This window comes from Carassius auratus, unplaced genomic scaffold (assembly GCF_003368295.1).
Source record: "Carassius auratus strain Wakin unplaced genomic scaffold, ASM336829v1 scaf_tig00005422, whole genome shotgun sequence".
Taxonomy (NCBI): Eukaryota; Metazoa; Chordata; class Actinopteri; order Cypriniformes; family Cyprinidae; genus Carassius; species Carassius auratus.
This window is the reverse complement of record NW_020523659.1, coordinates 19,547-35,264: the sequence shown is the minus strand read 5'-3', so window position 1 is coordinate 35,264 and position 15,718 is coordinate 19,547. Positions and strand designations below refer to the sequence as shown.

Below are 15,718 nucleotides of genomic sequence, written 5' to 3'. Positions count from 1 at the left end.
TTAAAAACCACATAGGTCTATGCAGCCTCGTCTCACTCGGTGCATGTCAGTCGGTCACATTATATTTCAAGAAGTAGACAAACCGGTTCGCGTGTGTGTAGAAGGCAAAAGCATTGAACCGGATTTTAACTATTTTAAAGCTGTGGATGTTTTTAACTTAAAAGGTTCTAGTCAGGAAATGTCTAATTTTTTGATACACAACATTTTGTCCCAATGTCACATTCCCGAGAATTTGTTCAATACTTTGTACTGGTCAAGCACAACACACCCCGACATAGAGAAGAGCTAAGCTCTAAGTGTTTTGATCTAAGTGCTTTCTAATAAATCACACGAAGATTATTTGTAAAGTGCAGTCAGTGATATGGAATCAATGCATGCTGCTAATGCAAATGATCTCCAGTGCAGATGTTGGAGGTAATCATGGAGGTATCTGCTCAGTGCTGTCTGGGGACTCTTTGCAGTGTGTGTCAGTACCTGTCAGAATCATGATGCACCTGAGAAGGTAAGTCATGTTCCTCTGTCTGTCCTGATGATGAGAGATGATGGCAACCATGAAACCAGCGAGTTCGACATGGATGTTGCCATTGAAGTCACAGCAGTGCTGTAATGCAGCATCTCCTATGACAGAGTCATCATCTCCAGGACCTTGTCCTGCACCCTAGAAGATCTCAAAGGTTTCTTAAGGCAATTCAGGCTGGATTGACCCTAAAGGACAGTGTGACCTGCAAACAGGCACTTTACCTGCTCACCAGGTCTGTTTCCCTGGCGGAAGTCAAGAAAGAAGATGTGTTCACCAGCGAGGAACCTGACACGGGTAAGACAGCATTCACTGTCTCCCACAGTGTGTAAGAAGTGTGTGTGAGCAGTGTAAGAAATCATAAACATCTCTTGGATCTTTACAGATGAAATCCTTTTCAGATGGACTCCCTAGAAAAAAATAGCAGTTACTGAGGGAATTCTGGGAAGATTGCTCTATTATTAGAGACTTTAGATTCTAGAAGTAAGTTTTGTTTCAGATTCACAAAACCGAGAAATTACTTTTAGAATTGCAAACTACTATAGTATGCACGGACAACTGATATTTATATGAATGAATGAAAAGTTGTCTGCTATGCTACTGTTATAAAGATACTGGTACACTGCTATACCGGTCGTTTCACAGCTGAATTCATACTGTTGTTTTTCTGGTTGTGATCAGGTTCAGTGTTGCAGCTCATTCAGCAGATAGGATCATGGCACTGGTTCGCAGTCCCACTGCTATTTCTGTCCCAGACCCTGTCCTGTCGCTCCCCCTGTCCTTTACTAGGATCTGATGGACTGCATGCATTCAGGTACAAACTACTAGCTGCTGGAATCAAATGATCCCACATTTGGAGAAATGTAGTGAGTATTAAGAGCAAATTAAAGAAGAGATGCTACTCATTTATCTATAATAAAGCACATAGTCTTTTACATCATTTTGTTTTGCATTATCATTACTAAATACTTCTACAGAGACAAATATAAACTGATAAAAGGAAATAAATGTAATTTATTTTATATTAGTTGAATCAAATAGTGAAAGAAAAGCATCCAAAAAGTGTCCAGCATACATTTTAGCTCCTTCAGTGCTGTTTAAAAAAGCAGCCTGTGACGCAAACTGATTTCATAAAACTGGCATCTGTAACGATAAGTCACTTGGTGAGAGTGCATTTGATATTTGTTGCAATAATGAATGTGTTCGTAATACACATAATCTGCTCATGTTTCTGTTTTCAGAGAAGCTCTACGCTGCACTAAGAGAGAAGCTTCACAGTGTTTTCTGCTCCATGCTGCTCTCTGCCTTACAGATGTGGTACTGTAGCTACCCCTGTAAAGCCTCTTATATGAAATAATAGTTAAAATATCTATCTGTCTGTCTATCTATCTGTCTGTCTGTCTATATATATATATATGTGTGTGTGTGTGTATATGTGACCCTGGACCACAAAACCATTCTTAAGTCGCACTGGTATATTTTTAACAAAAGCCAACAATACATCGTAGGGGTCAAAATTATAAAGATATTAATAGGATATAATGTAAGGATCATGATCCATGAAGATACCATTTCCTACCTTAAATATATCAAAAAAAAATTTGATTAGTAATATTCATAGCTAAGAACTTCATTTGGACAACTTTAAAGGCAATTTTCTCAATATTTAGATTTTTTTTGCAACCATCAGATTTCAGATTTTTAAATTGTTGCATCACGGTCAAATATTGTCCTGTCCTAACAAACCATACATAATTGAAGAGCTTATTTATAGTATTAATCGATGTATAAATCTCAGTTAAAAACAAAAACTGACACTTATGACTGGTTCAGTGCTATATGTATTTCTTAAACACACACACACACACACACACACACACACATATATATATATATATATATATATATATATATATATATATGTGTATGATTTTCTGATTTTCTTGTTGTTGGCAGTCATCGGTGTCTCTAGATGAGATATTTGGATTTCTTGTACATTTTCGAGCTGATGAGTCTCTATGTCAGGGCAAGGCACTTTGGAAAGAGGTAAACAAAGTCTATTAACTAAATCCAAATTCATAAGCCTGCTTAATTTGCAAAGTATTTGATCACACGATTCATATTCACAACACGTTAAACTTTGCTCCCATCACAGTGGTGTAATTGCTCCAGGCTAACAAAGGTTGTTTTCATTTGACCGACGGCAGTTTGAGCTCCTGAGGAGCTTCATGCTGAACCTATATATGAATATATATATATATATATATATATATAATAATAATAATTCCTTACATTTATATAGCGCTTTTCTAGGCACTCAAAGCGCTTTACATAGACAGGGGGTATCTCCTCATCCACCACCAGTGTGCAGCATCCACCTGGATGATGCGACGGCAGCCATAGTGCGCCAGAACGCCCACCACACACCAGCTTTACTGGTGGAGAGGAGACAGAGTGATGAAGCCAATCAGCAGATATGGGGATTGTTAGGAGGCCATGATGGTCAGAGGCCAATGGGCGAATTTAGCCAGGATGCCGAGGTCACACCTCTACTCTTTACGAAAGACATCCTGGGATTTTTAATGACCACAGAGAGTCAGGACCTCGGTTTAACGTCTCATCCAAAGGACGGTGCTCGTTGAAAGTATAGTGTCCCCATCACTACACTGGGGCGCTAGGACCCACACAGACCACAGGGTGAGCACCCCCTGCTGGCCTCACTAGCACCTCTTCCAGCAGCAACCTAGTTTTCTCAGGAGGTCTCCCATCCAGGTACTGACCAGGCTCAGCCCTGCTTAGCTTCAGTGGGAAACCGGTCTTGGGCTCCAGGGTGATATGGCTGCCGGAAAGTATTTCAATAAGTATTTCAAAAACAATTTAGTGCATTGTAGTTACTAGGAGTATGACACCCTTGCAAAAAAAGAGAGAGAGAAAAAAAAAACCTGGATGTTAGATTACTGTAGATTTAGTCCCAAGCACATTTGTAAAACATTTTGAAAGTGGATGGAAATTTCTGATGAAATGAGATCTAAGTTGTGTGTTTTTCTAGAATCCATCTGTGTCAGGCAGGTTCAGAGAGTGGTCGGTATGACCACACTTGCGCTGTTGTGTGACATGGCTAATTGGGGTGTCCTGAACTCCCTCTCTGAGGCCATGAGGTCACTTCACTCACTGACCGACTACTTCTACCCTTAATCACCTTCATCATCTCAGCATCTCAACCGTACTTTACTAAAGCCCACAACTGTGACAGTCAGGTCTGTTTGAGCTCTTAAAAACAATTAATGCTGTAATGCTGGAATTTAAAATCTATATATTTGTTCAAAATAAGTATTACTTTCATATTGATTTCTGAGTTATATGTGTTTATTCCAGTGATTCAGTGGACAGTCTCATTCTGAAGGACTTTGGGTGAATTGTGGGCCAGTTTATTCGAGATCAGTGGACGTGTCTGAGTTTCCTGCAGAAGTCTGCTGGGACCCTTCAGGCTCCTGAAGCTCCTGAGGTCCTGAGGTTCCGAGGTGCTGAGGGCTGCTGTGGATGCTCTGGCGTTACTGTCTGGTCATCTTGTTCTGCCGGTGCTGAATTTCATGATGTCAGTCTTACCACAGGTGGGCTGCAGTTCTCTTTTCAGGTTATCAGTTTTGTTACATGAACATCTCAGATAAACAAAAACAGGTTTTACCCTTTTCTACGTGTTGTCTTGCTTGAAGTCAACTGATGATGTTAGTCAAAGTTAGTAAGTTTTTTTGTGCTGAACAATTACAAATAACATAAAAAGTCAAAAAATCTAACTGTTTATGTGTGTGAACTTGTGTTTAGTTGTTGGGTCTATTTTCTCCACCAGATGGTGCAGAATGATGAATCTCTGTGCACTGAGGCCATATGTGCCTCATGGAAGGTGGTTCAGGCTCTGAGCACAAACCCTCAGGACTTCTGGTCCACACTGCAGGGATTTGTGAGCTTAGCTTTACACCAGGGCCTTCTGCAGCTCACGGAGGAACTGAACCCTAGAATCACAGCCTGCACACAACAGGTCAGGGAAAACGCCTGAAAGACCACTTGCCCATTTATGATCAAAACACTCACATTTCAGTTTTAATTTCCCTTTCACTTTATGTCATAAATGGTAGAAACTCAAGTACTATAGAAACATATAGCTGAGATCCCACACATTATTTTAGCTAAGTATGGGCCATTGTTCGAAACATAAACCATAAGATATGTTCACCCTGTCATGGAAGTATATATTACTGTTAAATAAATTTTCATTGCAAAATTAAGATGCAAATTATATTTTCTGAAAGATATGTCCCTTTCCTTAACAGGGTTATTAAAAATATAACAATAATATATAATATAATATAATTTATGCGCATCTTTGCATTTCTATCCATCCTTTTTTTATTCGATATCCCAAAATGCGTGTAAAAATATGTGGCTGGAAACATAGCTATTGACTAAGCATAGCGGGCTTTTGCAAATTGACTATTTTTGTGCTACAAAACTACTTGATTCAGAATGTTTTTTCCTCACAGCATTTTCAAATACATGTATTATTCAGAATCTTGTTTCTAGTGATAACAGGGATGATCCGTTTCCTCGAGTGTGTGTTCTGGCCTTCCTCTGCCGCGTGAATCCATCTAATCAGCTCCACCAGCGTCTGATGGAGGAGCTCGTGCGCCGCTTACTGAGGAAGGTTTGTGTTCAATTCTTAACTGCAGCTCTTACTGGAAATTGGGTGTTTAATTCTTAATGAAAGCACTTCCTGAAAAACTTTGAAATTGATTTTGTTTTTAATGTCCCAATCTCATGGTTTTTGCATGTGTTTTTGATTGAAGTTTCCTCCTTTGTCTATTTTCCTATCCCTTAGGATGCCAAGATTTCAAAATCCAAAGAGCGTTACTATAGCAACTCCATCCGGCACAGAGTGAAGAACCGTGCGTGGCAGACGCTGCTACTGTTGCTGCATAAACTCAGATCAGTTAGACACACGCATGCATATTAATCCACTTTACTACTAGAGATGCTTTGATTTCAGGGTTTTTGGTCCGTTCAGATTCTGATATTGTCAGATGACTGTGTTGCTTCTGAATTATGCTTTTAAATAAACATTGTGTGATTACATCCCTACAAAGAGGTAGTTATATTAACTTGTTTACACTGAATGGTACTGATTCGAACTTGGATGTGTAACAGGCCTAAATTGTAAAACGTGCAATTATGGAAATGAATAATTATTATGAATAAATAATAAATAATGAAGCTTAAATGAGTTTAGTTTAAACACAGATATCAGCACCCAGGTGCTGACGGAATAAATTACTGCTCATATACAGCATTCGTGTTGAACAAGAGTGAATGATTTATCCAGGTTTTTTTTTTTTTTTTTTTCTTTCATGTTTTTGTAATGTCTGGGAAGCCAGAATGTGCATGCATCAACACAGTGGCGTAACCACGGGTGTGCCAGGGTGTGCCTGTGCCACCCACAGTGGCAGCTGGCACACCTAAAAATAGATGCAGAATTATTTTTTATAGTCTCAATAAAAAATGTTTACTAAACTTGGGCTATTGTTGTTTACTTAGAATATATATATATATTTTTTGTTCGCGACTTGGTTGATTGAGATCGGCACTTCGGAGCCTGTTCGCGACTCGGCTGATTGAGATCGGCACTTCGGAGCCTGTTCGCGACTCGGTTGATTCAGATCGGCACTTCGGAGCATGTTCGCGACTCGGTTGATTCAGATCGGGACTTCGGAGCATGTTCGCGACTCGGTTGGTTCAGATCGGCACTTCGGAGCCTGTTCGCGACTCGGTTGATTCAGATCGGCACTTCGGAGCATGTTCGCGACTCGGTTGATTCAGATCGGCACTTCGGAGCATGTTCGCGACTCGGTTGATTCAGATCGGCACTTCGGAGCCTGTTCGCGACTCGGTTGATTCAGATCGGCACTTCGGAGCCTGTTCGCGACTCGGTTGATTCAGATCGGCACTTCGGAGCATGTTCGCGACTCGGTAGATTCAGATCGGCACTTCGGAGCATGTTCGCGACTCGGCTGATTCAGATCGGGACTTCGTAGCATGTTTGAGATTTTTTTAAATTCAGATGTGGACATCGAAGCAGGACGTGTTTGTCAAACAGTTAATTGGTGATAAATGAATATTTGGACTTGAGGCTTTTTTTACCTGTCGATTCAGCACGTACATGGACCCACACACAAAGGTGGACACACTCTATACGGGTGGGCCAGGTGACCACCCGTCCCGCGTAGCGGCGTGCGCGCACAGCGTTTGAATTGAGACTGTGTCACGCATAATCAATGCTTGCTCAAAAAAAGTTGGTCGCTATATCTGGAGTCACCAACCCGTCGATCGAGGTCGACAAGTCGATCTTGGAAGCATTTTAAGTCGACCGCGAAGATTTTTCAAAATCTGAGAAAAGAAAGGTGTGAGCCTCCGGTGCGAGCCTCCGCTGACTGCGCGCGCACCTCCCAAAACAGATGAGACATTTATACTTGACACAACTGTTTTAGACTGAAAACCAGACCATACAACTGATTTAGACGCGGGTGCCGGTGTGATGAGATGTGCTAATATCCGTCTGCTCGGGCATGATTGTTTTAGGCCTGTAATTGGTACGGCACGGTTCGCTGAAAAAAAAAACTGTTCGGTTCACCACACACGGTTCGGCACGAGCTTCAACTTAAATCTGACAAAGCATCTGTAATATCATCTGTAATATGGCTTGCTATAAATGGCACGTAAAAAAAACAGGGTTCAGCTAATATTAGTATAATATTATATAATATTTATATAAATGTTTGTTGAACATGAAAAAAAAAAAACCTGGATAAATGCTGTATATGAGCAGTAATTTATTCCGTCAGCACCTGGGTGCTGGTATCTGTGTTTAAACTAAACTCATTTAAGCTTTGTCAGTTTAAACATTTAAGAGCCAGAGGCAGCGAGCAGTGAGAAGATTTGTACATGCGCTCATCCAAAGCGCGCAAACCTGCGCCTCGGCAAATATAAGATCTATATTGAGCAACTACAATTCATTTTAATCCTATAATTATATATTATAATTTATTTAAAGTGAATAAATTGTAATGAAAAATAAACAAAATTAAATAGCTAAAGTTCAAAATTATCGTATTTGGAAGAAAATTATTACATTTAACAATTAACTACATTTTGACACGACCTGCAAATTAACACTAGGAGTATGCTTGGACGGAAGCAGTGTGACAAAAATACTATCCCATAATTTTGCACAGTAATCTGACAATAAATGTGGCACACCCAGATTTTCATATGCACACCCAGAGTCTCTTTTCTGACACTACTGCATCAACAAACATTTATTAGCTGAACCCTGTTTTTTTTTACGTGCCATTTATAGCAAGCCATATTACAGATTATATTACAGATGCTTTGTCAAATTTAAGTTGAAGCGCGTGCCGAACCGTGCCATCCCTATTACCTCAATAATCAATCAATTACAGGCCTAAAACAATCATGCCCGAGCAGACGGATATTAGCACATCTCATCACACCGGCACCCGCGTCTAAATCAGTTGTATGGTCTGGTTTTCAGTCTAAAACAGTTGTGTCAAGTATAAATGTCTCATCTGTTTCGGGAGGTGCGCGCGCAGTCAGCGGAGGCTCACACCTCCCAACTTGCACCGGAGGCTCACACCTTTTTTTCTCAGATTTTGAAAAATCTTCGCGGTCGACTTAATCGACAGGTAAAAAAAGCCTCAAGTCCAAATATTCATTTATCAACAATTAACTGTTTGACAAACACTTCCTGCTTCGATGTCCAGATCTGAATTTTAAAAAATCTCAAACATGCTACGAAGTCCCGATCTGAATCAACCGAGTCGCGAACATGCTCCGAAGTGCCGATCTGAATCTACCGAGTCGCGAACATGCTCCGAAGTGCCGATCTGAATCAACCGAGTCGCGAACAGGCTCCGAAGTGCCGATCTGAATCAACCGAGTCGCGAACAGGCTCCGAAGTGCCGATCTGAATCAAGCGAGTCGCGAACATGCTCCGAAGTCCCGATCTGAATCAACCGAGTCGCGAACAGGCTCCGAAGTGCCGATCTGAATCAACCGAGTCGCGAACATGCTCCGAAGTCCCGATCTGAATCAACCGAGTCGCGAACAGGCTCCGAAGTGCCGATCTGAATCAACCGAGTCGTGAACAGGCTCCGAAGTGCCGATCTCAATCAACCGAGTCGCGAACAGGCTCCGAAGTGCCGATCTGAATCAACCGAGTCGTGAACAGGCTCCGAAGTGCCGATCTCAATCAACCGAGTCGCGAACAGGCTCCGAAGTGCCGATCTCAATCAACCGAGTCGCGAACAAAATATATATATATATATATATATATATATATATATATATATATATATATATTCTAAGTAAACAACAATAGCCCAAGTTTAGTAAACATTTTTTATTGAGACTATAAAAAATAATTCTGCATCTATTTTTAGGTGTGCCAGCTGCCACTGTGGGTGGCACAGGCACACCCTGGCACACCTGTGGCTACCCCACTGGTTGGATGTGTAACAGGCCTAAATTGTAAAACGTGCAATTATGGAAATGAATAATTATTATGAATAAATAATGAATAATGATTAAATAAACATTTAATACAAAAAATTTAAATCACATCATATGACCCAATTAATTTGTTTCGATTTGCATCTGTTGGATGCAGGGGCCTGCATTGTAAGACATGCAATAAAAAGGCAAACAATAATAATTAATATTATGAATTAATAATAATTAAACATTTTATGTGATTTAATGACTATACTGTGGTTGTTATATTTGTGCTACTAAAATGTTTTCACTTGTAAATGTTAAATTATTTGTTTTTACTTGACACAGCCAAATTATTGCCTATTCACCAAAGCATCAACAAAAAGTATGAATCTCTAGGAGGCAAAAAGGCCTATAAGCCTGCTCACCCACAAAAAACAATCACAAAAGGGAAACAGTTGGTACACCAAAGCTCCATTAAAAAAATGTATATAATAATTTATTATTATTTTTTTTATTGCATGTTCTCAGCAGCAGTGATGTTTGAGCTTTATGGTTCTTAGTCTTAATAAGATAAATATTGGTTGTTTAAATGTCATTGTTGGTAAAATATATGATGCATTTTTTTATTTAATAAATTATGAAATATATTGAAACAGATTAAATCATTAGAATTAATTTAAATAGAAACAATAGCAATACAGTTTGTCCCTGCATTTATGGTAAATGCACTTTTCTATGTACACAATGTCGAGTTCAGAAGTCTATTTTGACATTATCTGTCACAGGAGTTTGTGTCAGAGTGTGTGTTGAGTCACGTGTCAGGCTGGGTTCTGCAGCATCTAAGCATCTTTCAAGTATCTGATAGAGTGGACCACCCACCAGAACCCGTCTCAGATCCAGAACCTGTGGAAAATGATTGGCTTCCACTGTGGACATTTGAGAGTTTTGGTGCCTTGCTGATGACTGGATCCAGCAGGACAAAGGTAATCACCACATGAGGGCAGCAGAGCACTGGAACCACACCACAGTGGGAAACTGTGAAAAAATCTATAGTTGTTCTCCTTGTTTCCATAAACATTGGTCAGATGGGGCTGAACAAGACCATATTCTCTGTCTTGTCAGTTCTCATGTTCAGTTTGTTAAGAGAAGAGAGGGAGCAATACAATGTTTGAAATTCAAGCAAACACAAAAGTTTTATGTCTGACAGGTGATTTGGAGCAGGAAGAACACTGGGCAGAAGTTCAGTTGAAAATCACCCAGTGGAAGCTGAGTTTCCAGGAGCAGGAGCAGGATCCTGAGCTCATTGCCCAGCAGAGAGCAGCACGCCTGGGCAAACTCACCAGCAACCTACTACTGGTGGTCGCATCTCTCATCGACTAACCCACCAATATGGGTGGGAAGACAAAGAAATAGACTAATAATATTATCAGTCAAGCTGTTTTATGATCACTAAACCATAATCAAATTATAAACAAAATGAATTGTTGGCTTTCACTGAATGCCACAAAAATGAAATAACATTAAAATGCACATGAATTATTATTTTTATTGGAAGTGATATTAATAAAGTCCTATTTTTAACATAGTAGCAATAGTAGTATTGTTACTGTTATTATTCCTTTCAATAAAATTGACTGGCAGTTTTATCACATTCACTTTTATTGTTGTTCCATGTACATGTGCCGGACATGCCTATCAATGCACTTTTGTTCAGTTACATTGTGCTCCATCCACTGATTTTCAACACAAGGACACATCCTATGATGACCTTCATTCTCCTTTCTGAGGTGGATTTTTATGGTGTATCAATCTGTGATCTAATTTAATTAAGTTTGTTCTTATTTTTTCTGAATGTCATTATTGCTGCTGCAACAGACATTCAACTCAAAGTCATAATCTCTTCTGAGTAACCAAACAAATCAGTTTTAACACAAGCTCATTATAAAAGACTCATCTTCTTCACTAGCCGGTTATTGTTGGTTTGATAGGTGTATGGTTTTCATTTCATGCTGTTTTTTTCTCTGTTTCATTTTATGAATAAATATTGATGCACTTAGTTGAGTCTTATAAGACTGAGAGAAGAAACCACTCATGGGTTTAATATTAAAACAGTCAACACTCAAATGTGAATATGTATCTTTTTCATATACATGTTTATGTCTTTTATGCTCACCAAGGCTATATATATATATATATATATATATATATATATATATATATATATATATATATATATATATATATATATATATATATATATATATATATAAACAGTATTATTGTGAAATATTGTTGCAATTTTAATATTTTGTAATGTAATTTATTCCTGTGATTGAAAAGCTGAATTTTCAGCAGCCTTTACTTTAGTTTTACATGATGATACCTTCAGAAATCATTCTGATGTGCTCATTTGCTGCTTATGAAACATTTCTTCTTATCAAAGTTGAAAACAGTTGTGCTGCTTAAAATTTTTGTGGAAACCATGATTCTTTGCTGAATGGAAAGTTGAAAAGAACAGCATTTATTTGAAATGGAAATATTTTGTTAAATTATAAATTTCTTGGCTGTCACTTTTTTTTTTTTTTTTATCAATTTAAGGCATCCATTTTTTAATGAATTTAATATATGTTACTGTTAACTACAAGTGTTTGTGTGTCTGTTCCAGATCTCTGTGTGAGATCTTTGGGGCCAAAGCTCTGGTTCTGGAAAGTCTGCGACATGTTAATGACAAACAGTTCCAGGCCCTCAGTGTGTCTTCAGAATTGTGGCTGCTGATGCTGGAGGTGTGTGTGCATTTTTGACCTAACGAATATATCGGTTGCTTAAAATCTGACTGATCTGACACCAATCAGAATTGCAAAACTAGTGACTTCCTTCATACAAGTTTCAATGCTATGCATCATTTGCCAACTCTTCCCACAAACTGACTTCATAAATTCATGTTGCATAAACAAACAGATTGCAATTCCATTTGGTGCCACTAGTAGTGAAGAAATTACACACTCCTTCTTTAAAGACATACTCATATTTCCTGAGTGTGGGCTGAAACAAGCCTAGAGATGTTATTTATCATAATTGTGCATTAAATCAGCCATACACACACACTACACAGAACCATCAAAAGCTCTAACCCAGTTTTGTGGAGCGAGTTATAGAATATGAGCAGTACATTGATTGAATCTGTCAAGATTAATGAAGCCGGTCAGAAATTTCACATTATATGCTTTCATTTTCCAGGTGAAGGAATCTGAGTTGTCAGATTTCCTGCAGCTGAAGAAGAGAGATGGATGCTAGGTAAAAGGTGTGGAGCAAACATCCAACAGCCAGAGTTTACAAGATCACACTTTTGCTGAGAAAAGCCTCCTAATACTACTACTAGGGTAAACCAACACCTCCAGCATTCTGTACAGATTCTGTCTATATGCTCAAAGTAAATGCATTTCAAACATATTAGGTAATGTGGATGTACAATTGAGCTAAATATTTTATAAAATAAACATTTTCTTAGATTTTTAAATAAAAGAAATGAAAAAACATATCCTGACATGATTTACTGATATCCTTTTTAAACCGTGTAATGCTTGACAACCACATTTTGAATTTATAACTTTATGGCTCGATACTTTATCTAATGCAAAGATATTTCTACATTAAAGATCAATGACTGAGATGATGCAAAGAAAACTTGATTTGAAATGACAGATTTTTAAACAATATCATTTTGAAAAAAATTCACTGACCCTTAATTGATCAAATACTTTTGAGGTCATTTTATATGAATGCAGTAGTGTTAATTTTGTCAGCTATTTTCAATTTTAGTCTTTGCTTTTTGTTAGTTTTGTTCATATTTTATCAATCAAATAAGTTTTAGATGACTACAAGTTTTAGTTTTGACATTTATTTTAGTTGTAGTCAAAGAAAATCTTAAGTGTTTTAGTCTAGTTTTAGTCGAAGCTAACCTGAAGTATTTTAGTTTTGCTTTAATGAATGTAGACTTGAAATTTTAGCAATAAAATTATTATTAAAGCGTCTGCAAAATAACTTAAAGTAAATGCAGTGAACACACACACACACACCCGGAGAAGTGGGCAGCCAATAATTATTAGTTTTTGAATAACGTTTATTTTAATTCAAGTAACCTTAGCTACTACAATAAACCTGGATTGCTTATTTTTATCTTTTTTAAGGGCAAAGATGTGTAACCTGGCTGCTGAAACCACGCCCACCTAGCTCGACGGTGGTGACAACAGCGGAAATCCACCTGTCGTGTTATTAAAGGTGGAAGAGAGTGCTGTATATTCACTCCCCCCACCGACAATTCCACTTTTTGTACCAGGCTGTAAACACATTTTATTCTGCTGTAAAGTTTGGCATTTTAACATGGCATATACGGGACTGACTCTTTAGGAGCCAGTCTCTAGCGGCCAGTCAATCAATTGCAGTTTTAGTAAAGTTTACTTTTTTTTTTTAATGCATTTTTAGTCTCGTTTTATTTCGTGAATGAAATTGTATGTTGATATAGCCTTAGTTTTTATTTATTGACCTAATTGTCATCTCATATGAACATTCGTCATCGTAGTTTTTGTTAATGAAATGAACACTAGAACAGCACACAAACAAGTGGGCTTTGATTTGATGACTTGTTTTGAAGGGCAGGGTAGTCTTTATGAAGGGATGTGAAAATAGAAGCTTCTCAGTGGAGGCTGACAGTGCAGTTTAACGATGTGAGGTTAATTGATGTGTCTCTCCCCATGAGATTTCCTCACCTCCGAATACTGCTGGAGGATAGAGACGTGCATGTCCTGACATGCTGAGCGCTCATCAGCAAAACCTCCCTACATAATGCACAATTTACACCTCCAACAGGCATCAACCATCATTCAGTCTGAGAGCAGTGATGTAGCAGCTTCAATGTTATTTGATTTGTTTGTAGTTTTCTTTTGTTTTCCTCAATATAACAAGCATCAACCATTAGTCAGTCTAAGAGCATTGATGCTTTTGCAGTGATCGTCATCAAGCGAGCAATAAAGGAGCAGAATCTCACATTTTGCAGTAGCTGTTGATGCAGTGAATACTTGAATATTTAATACCGAGCTACTTTGAAATGGTTTCTTTTTTATTAAGTTATAAAAAAATATATATATTTAATATTTCTCAAGGAGAGCTGTTTTGTTGACCATATGTTGTGTTCATAATCAACTTGTCATACAGTTTGTTATGAAACAGCACTGATTCAGTATGTAAATCACAATTAAGGTGTGTTTGAAAGCGTGTGTCTGTGTGTGTATGTCATTTGACTTCGAGGCAGTAAAGCCACCTGATGTTTTGTTCGCAGCAGGTGTGTGAATCACTGCATTATTATGCCTGATTATCCCACTGATTCAAAGCTATTGAGCAGCAGTTTAAACCAGACTTATTATTTAAAAGCTTGGTTTATTAGTTTAGTCTGCACCCCTGCACCGAGTGGCAGGCCTAAACAGCACTACTGACTTTCACATTCTCTGCATTTTTACAGAACATATTTTAAGACCCTGTACTATCCAGTACTGTTTTATTTTATTTTTACTTGAATTTATTTTGTTTTTAATTTGAACTTTTATGTCAGCTATTTACTAGTGTACGTATAACAGTTAACAAAAGAAAGTTTTAGTAGATGTATTAGTCTGTCTCTTCCAGGATGAGTGCTAGTCAGACTTATTTAACATTTTTGTAACATTTTCTGCCTTTTTTATGTACCGAATCCATTTTATTTACCGAGCCCATTATAAAAAAAAAAAAAAAATATATATATATATATATATATATATATATATATATATATATATTGTGTGTGTGTAATATTTTTTATAATAATTGTATATATAAAAATATATATATATATATATAATTGTTTTAATAATATTACATGTTTAGCCATTTTAAGCTTTTTTTTTTGGTCATCCATATGATATAGTGTAAATGTGCTAAAAGTAAACAAAATGATTTTATAAATACATATTCAAATGCAGTCCTGTTATTTAAGGAAATTGTATTTTATTTAAATTTTTTATTTTATGGTAGAGTAATTCTAAAAGTTAATCTTTTTCTTCCAGGAAAATGGAAATATAACCAAAAATACTGTTGACTCATCTTGTCCACGGAGTTGTATTCTAAATTTTCATGGTTAAGGTGTTCAATATTTCTGTTGAAACAAGTACCGGCTTTTAAACATGGTCAAATGTTACTGCTGTATTCTTTTTTGTTTGTAGAATAATCATATTAGCCAAATTGTTAGCATGACTCTGGTGCTTGTGTCTGTTTGTCTCTGAACATTAATGAAAGAGAAAGCATTCCTTCAAACCTGCTGCAGCTGGTGGACGTGTGTGTGAAGATTCCTCAGTCACCCGCTCCCTCACTGTGCACGTCAGCGCCGCCCTGCTGGTGTTCGAATTTACACGCCAGCGTTTAGGAAAGAACACTGGGTCATAACTGCAGAACAGTTTTCTGTGTTTTAGCAGAAAATATCCATCAGTATTTGGGAGATTTGCATTGCACAGCACTTTTTCTAAGGAAAAGGTGTGTTTATGCAAATCAAGTAAGTCATAAAAAGCATTTTGCTTGACAAGACTTCCCAAATGTGATTAGAAAGATGGAAAACCG

General features: G+C 37.7%; 2 pseudogenes; one reads left to right on the top strand and one right to left on the bottom strand.

The window, feature by feature from the left end:
- Positions 1–178: 178 nt before the first annotated feature.
- On the top strand, positions 179–15,547 carry LOC113070934 (probable methyltransferase TARBP1; annotated as a pseudogene).
- Positions 3,248–3,364, bottom strand: LOC113070939 (uncharacterized; annotated as a pseudogene).
- Positions 15,548–15,718: the final 171 nt, after the last annotated feature.